Source organism: Watersipora subatra, chromosome 8 (genome assembly GCF_963576615.1).
Source record: "Watersipora subatra chromosome 8, tzWatSuba1.1, whole genome shotgun sequence".
NCBI classification, from domain to species: domain Eukaryota; kingdom Metazoa; phylum Bryozoa; class Gymnolaemata; order Cheilostomatida; family Watersiporidae; genus Watersipora; species Watersipora subatra.
This window is the reverse complement of record NC_088715.1, coordinates 17,607,312-17,614,981: the sequence shown is the minus strand read 5'-3', so window position 1 is coordinate 17,614,981 and position 7,670 is coordinate 17,607,312. Positions and strand designations below refer to the sequence as shown.

The 7,670-nt window shown below is 31.7% G+C and overlaps 1 long non-coding RNA gene across 1 annotated transcript; it reads left to right on the top strand.

The window, feature by feature from the left end:
* The first annotated feature begins 1,510 nt into the window (after nt 1–1,510).
* Nucleotides 1,511–7,178, top strand: LOC137402868 (uncharacterized). The gene is made up of 3 exons (XR_010979493.1): nt 1,511–1,573; nt 1,906–1,977; nt 7,139–7,178. It is a non-coding gene; the product is annotated as an uncharacterized lncRNA (long non-coding RNA).
* Nucleotides 7,179–7,670: the final 492 nt, after the last annotated feature.

The window sequence follows — 7,670 nt, the reverse complement described above, 5'->3', positions numbered from 1 at the left end:
TTTGGTATCGTTTCAGTTATTAGCACAATCTATTTAAAAACATATTGCAATAAGTTTATGACTAAGCATCAGCAAATAAAAAGAATTAGCAGCTATGTCGGATACAGTCAGTTTTGCTAATATTCATGATAGCTTTATTAGATTTGAGAAATAAAGTTGTATATTAACAAACTACAATACATTACAATTTATTTGCTGACCCTCTTTATAGTTTTCAAGACTGCCATTTAAGCACTCCCTTTTTTTGCAAGGTTTCTCATTGATCTGCTCTTTTTTGTGAAAATTCACAATAATTGCACATTATGGTTTCAACTGATGTTTAAGCATGGCTGTAGTAAAAGTTTAAATAAGTCTATAATCAGTACAATTCTTATTTGCGATGCCGTTGCATCCAGCCACAAAATAAATATTTTTTTGAAACTTTGCATCCAAACGCAATACCTGAGAGATGGTTTTTTAGTCGAAGAATTGATTTTTTAAATTTATTGAAGTAAAGTGGCAAAAGTATAACCACAGTATATAACAGCTAGAGAGATGTGGCTGTTATAATGTTGCTGTGGCTGTTAGGACTATTAGTTCTTCACCCATGTAGTCTACTAGAGCTTGGTAGCAGCAGAATGACTACATGTAAGGGAGCAAGTCACATTCAGTAAGTTGTTCATGTTATTTTAGTCAATTTACAGTTTATTTACTTGAAACATACAGTTGTAGAAAAGCAGTATAAATTTTATTTAATATTGAAATAGGACTAGCGTGAAAAAAGTATGTTTCAATTATTATAATTTTTAAGGAATGTAGCACAGAACACGTTTGATATATTTTTTACATCCGTTTATGTCATCCAACTGCTAATATTGTTCTGCATAGAAAAGTCAAGAAAGGTCAGCATTATATTACCAAAAAGGAAAAAATCAAAACTTTTTGTAAAGTCCTAATTTTTGACTTTATTATTGTTACACGAATGTTCAGTTTTGTAACATCAACACAGACACGCCAGCTGACAATTAATAGTTATTTTAGTGAATCAGTTAATTCTCCAACTTTAATCTATTTTCAGTTATTATTATTATAATTTTTGATGTTTTTTATAATGATAAGTAACGTTATTAATGTGGTTCTACCAACAGTCAAAACTGTTATTAGAATAACATGATCATAAAGTAATTGTATTATTGTTATCATGAATAGTGAGAGTTTGCATATTTCAGTTATGATTTTGTAAGTAATAGTAGTACATGCATAGGCATAAGCAAGTAAGTGGGTATATGCAGCCTTTGAATTTTGAAACTTTTAGTATTTAGTTTGAATCTTGTGTAGTAATTGTGTAGTAATTAAGAGCTTAGCTGTTTTATAGAGCTTCAGTAGTAGGAGGCAGATATTCAAGTTTGCCAAAAAAACCTAACCAGTGAACTAAAATGTGTATTTTGCATTCATTTTAGTTCGTATATCTGTTTATGCTACTTGAATTATCTTTTCATTTTTGTAGAAACTTGGTAAGCATTATTGCTAAGATGGCATATTTATCAGATGGCAGAGAGTATTAGACAAAGTTGGATGTTCTTTTCTAGAAAAGGTATGTTGCTAATTACACAATGGTTTGCATAAAAATTATGTCAAAATAATCAAGGTTTCATCTACCGAAATTTATAATATTTTTTAACATATACATAATTATAGATTACAAACTATAAAACATTATATCAGTAAGGTTGTATTTTGAAATGTAGTAAAGTTTGACGCTTTGGCAAAGTCACTATGATAAGCAAAACTTTAAATTCACCAACACAAAATATACTGTACAAAGTTTTACTGTAACTAGCAAATGTATACCTGACGTAAGAATGTAACAGCATGCCCAAAAGTAGTTTTTCTTTGTATAGTTGCAAATAATCAATGACGCTTTAGTTATAGATAACTGCTGGATGAGAAGCATTGATGGCCCACACCAAAGACTGATTTGCAGACATCAAATTAAAGGTATGCGATATTGCAATAAGTTGCTGTAAAATAGCACATTATACATGCGAGCCAAAAATTAGTGTAATAATTTGATATAGCCATAGCTTCAGTAAGAAAAGTTGTTAATTTTTACAGGCATTGTATTATTTAAACGCTTACATAAACCATTATGCCACTTTTGTGTTCTATTCATCTATTATTGGCAGATTACATAATATAAATAGCTCAAACCAATCAAAGGAATGTAGCATAGCAAAGAGATTTAGTATTGCTCTTCTTAGTCTTTATGAGTCATGGTTGCAATTGCTGAGCAATTGCATAATTATATAAAATGAATAGTTTTCCATGGTTACTCATTACCACTTTTAGTTACTCAGTCAACACTGAGAGTAATTATCAGATTTGAGATATCATGTTTAGAGGCAGGAGATTGACAAATATTTTGTTGGTTTTTACTCTTACCCTACCGTATGCGAATTTATGCTAAATCTATCAGCAACTGCCGTATGCACATTTATGCGAATTTTCCAACAATTGCGTGGTCACCTAATTTTATTATCCATTAAAAACATAACGGATGATTTTAAAACTTTGATGGTATTGTCAGTGTGGTTCGAATATTTCTCTAATAGATTAGTCTAAGATAACCAAGCAGTTTCAAATTTTTTATTGAGAATTTCCAAAATAAAAATGGACATTTTTGTGTAAGTTTTGTTAAGTATCGCGCAAGTCAGAAAACATATAATTACTTACATGTATGTTGATGACACTATAGCCAATTCAAATTCAGATTTTTGTGATTACACAGATAATTAAATTAGCAACAGTGACTCTGATGATAGTGAAAATAATAGTTTTTTAAGTGTAAGGGACATTGTAGAGCATCGTTTTAGCTTTGTAGCGATTGTAGCTTCACATAGCTTTAGCAATGCACAAAGTGAAGGTACATTGATTTTTGCATAGCACTATATGTTAACATTTTAGCAAAATAAAATATATTACAAAAAGTTTATAGATAAACTTTGAAGTTGAAACAAAATAGTATACATGCTTCATGTACATATCATGAAGCTAAATTGGCAATTTTCGGTGAAATGGTTGGCGGTAGGCCGGTAGCTTAGTTTGTACATGGGTGGCAGTAAAAGGGTAAAGCTATAAAAGAATTAGAGATACAAGTGTATGTATTTCCTTTTGAATGATTTAGTGAACTTTGATGATTCAAGACAATGAGTTTGGCGAATGATATATATATATAAGATGCTGCTGAAGTTGCGCAATTCAACTCATGGCTTTTAATTATTACCTCAAAATGTTGAAAACACGCGATAGGAAGGGCCAGAACACTACTAAAACTCATAGTTACTCAAACCTGAAATACAGTAGGTTTTATACAAATTGCTGTACAATAACAAAACTGCAAAACTATTGGTTAAAATATAAATAGCAATATATATTATTATTTTTGGCCTTCGGTATCGGGCAGCATGTATGCAGTTTGTTTGCTGATGTTAACAAAAGTTTTACTAATAAGCTACATAATTTGCTCAATTATTTGTGTCAACTTTAAAATTTAAAACAAATGTAGTGTTAGCACTTTTAGAATATACTACAAACAACGCAGAGGAACTTTTTGTGGCATATGACTTGAATTTAATAGTTCTCTGAAAATGCAACTTGTATTTGCCCATTTTAATACTTTAAAATGTCAAAGGGAGCTCATAATGAAAGCAACGTTAATATAATTTCAAGATGCTCAAAGCGGTACGGATGTTATGTTGACAAACATTAAAAGGTCACTCTGTACTATGGCTAGTAAGTATTTACATGTATTTAGATTTTGCATTGATGTTTTCAGTTAGGTAGTGTAGGAAATCTATTTACATTAGCTAAATTACCAGCATGTGCAATACCCAGCTTTGTTTCCTATCCATCCCAAACATTTTGCCAATGCTTAAAATAATTCATTGCTCTTTTCAAATCTCATTTCTGAACCAAAGGTAGTTTTAGCAGTATAAGAACATATACTTCTCTTCCTATGGGTCTACTCACTTTTCTGTAGCAGCAAAGGCCATTGTTTTTAAAAGGTCTGTAAGAATTGTATTATTTATTTTGACTTCCATTGGTGCTCGTAGCAAATATAATTTCAGTACAATTTGCATCAATAAAGTTATTATTACTTGTTTGTAAAGTATTTGGAGCAAAACAATATTTTATGTGCACAGCAAACATTTTTGCTGCAAGCTTACCAAAACAAAACAAAACGTTTATTTTTATGTTACATTTTAATTAAACATCATGTTCTATTCAGTTATTGCTGTCAGTACTATGCAGTTATTGCTGTCAATGTTCTTTGTGCATTCTTGGCACACTTTTATGTTAAACTTCCAATGCATTAAACACTTTAGAAATAAAGTGTCCAAACAAGGATGCATAACATGAGATTTGTCACTGGCTTGTTTTGACCTATATCTAGCACTCTTTAGCCAAAGGTGTCTAGCTTTACTAAAATATTTGGTAGTGAAATTGTACATAAATTCATTGCCTGCATACACATCAATCATGATGCCTATGCTCTTATTATGTGTGTTCTACTATTGCCTGCTTAGCTAATTCACTTTCTACTTCTCAATAGCCTCAGCCTCCGAATGAAAGCTATTGTTGTTATTCCTATTCTTTGTAACTTTATAATGAAGGAGGTTGTGGTTGGGCAGCTCATTTGCTTTTCACTCTATTAGAAGTATTGCAGCACAAGTATAACTGCAGTAATAAAATCTTCACAGAATTGCATAATGTGGTCTTATTCTCCAAGGTCTTCTCACTAGCAGAAATGACCTATGTACTTATGCAATTGTGGTTTGTGCTTAAAGTGACTCATTCTCCTAATGTGGCATGGCTTGCTATCTTCTTGCATGCTAGTCAATTGATTAAATAGATTGTAAGAAACAAGCCAACCTCTCATTCCTACACAACCTAAAGACTTATCACATAAGTTCAACCTTTTAGCGAGATTGTAGCCGCTAAACATTTTGCTTTTTTCACGCGTCTAGCCATTTAGGGTTTTGCAGCAGCAGAAGAACAGACTAAGCATGTCACAATTGGTATATTTGTTTGTCACAATTGTTTTATATTACTTTTGCCAATTTTGTCATTGAATTAATTGTACCATATTATGGTGAAAAGGCATCATGAAAAATTATTTTACTTCGCCTCAATACCAATGCAAAAGGTTAGACCGGTAGTGGCCATTTTTGACCTTTAGGGCGAGCCACTTTAAATACTATATCTAAGCAACTTACTCATGTCATCAAATTGCGACGGCAAACAACAATGCATAGGTTTTCGCAGCTAATTTGGATTTGGATTTTACTGCCTTAATTGCAAGATCGTAATATTGTCAAGTTAAAAAGGTCAAGAAACCCCAACTTTATAATGCTAAAAGAATGAAATTATTACTAATTTTCATAAAATGATAACTTTGTAATTATACACAAGGGTAGCTTTGTGAGATTAACCGACACACATTAAAATAGTTATGGTAACATATAGCACAGTAGCCAGCAATTGATGAATATCTGTGACTCTGTCGATGCTCCTAACTTTTGTAACTTTTTAAAAAGCATTAAAATAATTATGGATGCTTTTTATTCTGATTAGTAGTGTTAGCTGATTGATAGCACCAAACAGGCAGAATTATTAGTAGCCTATACTATACTACTATAATATAAAACGCTGTATCTTGATATTTGTAAATTGTTGAGCACAAGCACAAACGCGTTTTGGTCAAGCCTGGCATCAGTATTAGCAGTATTTTAGTTGTTTTTTTTATTTATTATGGTGAGATATCCAACAATCTTTACTGAATTTTTTTTTCGTGAAACTTTAAAATCAAAGGAGTTATTTCACTTAGGGCATTTTGTTTGCTTAAATTGACAATTTACTAAGCTGGCACTAGGCAATCAAAACGCCCTATCACTGCAGATAGGGCCTTTTGATTGCTTAATTGGACTGGTTTCTCATTGTTAGTTTGCCACAAGACCATTTGCCATGACTGGATTATCAAAGGATTACAAGTTTAAATTCTGATATTAACCCGCAATTAGTCAACAAAATGATATATGTTGCAATTCCTATTACTCATCCAGTCAACACATGGATTAAAACCCTGTAATAGCCATATTTAGCTCAAAAGTTAAGAGATGATCAAAGATCTAGGTATCCTTCAAACCTGATGTTATGAAATGAAAGGAATAAGTAAAATAGTAGTTTAAAAAAGATCAAACGCTTTAATTGAAAATAATTTAAAGCAAACAACTGAGTGCAATAATGTCAGTATTTCAAAAAAGCAAAACCTTCCAATGGACATGTAATTAAAACAAATTTTTCATCAAATCTCTGAGTCGGATCTTTAAATCGAGACTTTTGTCACTTAGATATCGTCTTGTCATAATAAACATATTATGATAAAAAATATAGCAATAAGATTGAGCACTTAGAAGTGCACTAGCTTGTATGAGCTGCCTTGAAACAACCAAATATATATGCTTCAGTTTCGCTTCCCTTTGTTTATATACTCTTTGATTACATAATGCCGCTCATAATGTCCAACTTTGTTTATGTTCAGGCCAATCAAAACGCTGTATCTGCAGATAGAGCGCTTTGATTGCCACTTTATGTGTGGTAAATGTGGATAGGGCGTTTTGCACATTGTGAAAAGTGCTATTTCTGGTGGTCTCAGATATATGAAATTTCGAGACATGTTAGATCTCAACCTAAATTACATATAAGCACAAAAAAGTGAATTTTGAAAAACTTTTCAGATAGGGCGTTTTGCTTGCTTAGGGCAGTATAAAGTTATGATAATGTATTATTTTCATTGTAATTAACAAGTTGATGCATTTTAGTCGTAATTTGATACGGATTTAAACTAGAGGCTGAGTCATAAGTAAGTGACTGGAGTAAATGAAATCCTTTAAATTGTGGAAGCTTTAAAATCTATGTTTCAATTTTGTAGAAGAATATCGCATGAGATAAAATATTACAGCTTCATAGAATTTTAGTAATGGGAGGTAGGGACACGGGTTTGCTGAAAAACCTAAAAACAACAGGCATCTTTTGCATCACTTTTTAATCTGCATAACATCTGTTTGGGCTATTAAAATTGTTTTGCTTATTTTGGTAGAAACCTGGTCACCGCATCCAAGCACTATATCCACCAGATGGAAAATGGTACGAAGCACAGCTGGACGCTTTCTTGAAGGGGGTATGTTGCTGATTAACGGTTAGTTTCCACAAGAGCGTGCCACATTAATAAAAGTTTTATTTCAAAAAATTTATAAGAAATAATATTACTATAAAATCTATGTTTGAATGCCATGGCACTGCATTTTTTAACCCTTCCAATTATAGTGGCAAAAATTGTCGATTGTGCTTCATAATATATGTTCAATCTTTATTAGCTTCAACTCTATCTAAAACCTTTTTGTTATAGATTTTATTTTTCCAACACGTTAAAAAATAGTACTATTCAAAAAACTTAATGCATTCCTACTTCGTGCATTGCTAATGCTATGTGAAGCTACGATCCCTTCGAATCTCAAAAAACAATGCTCTACCATGTTCCTTACTCTTACAAAAACTATTACTTTGACCACCATTGGAGTCACTATTGGAGCTGCTACTTTAATTATATGTGTAATCACTAAAATCTTAAT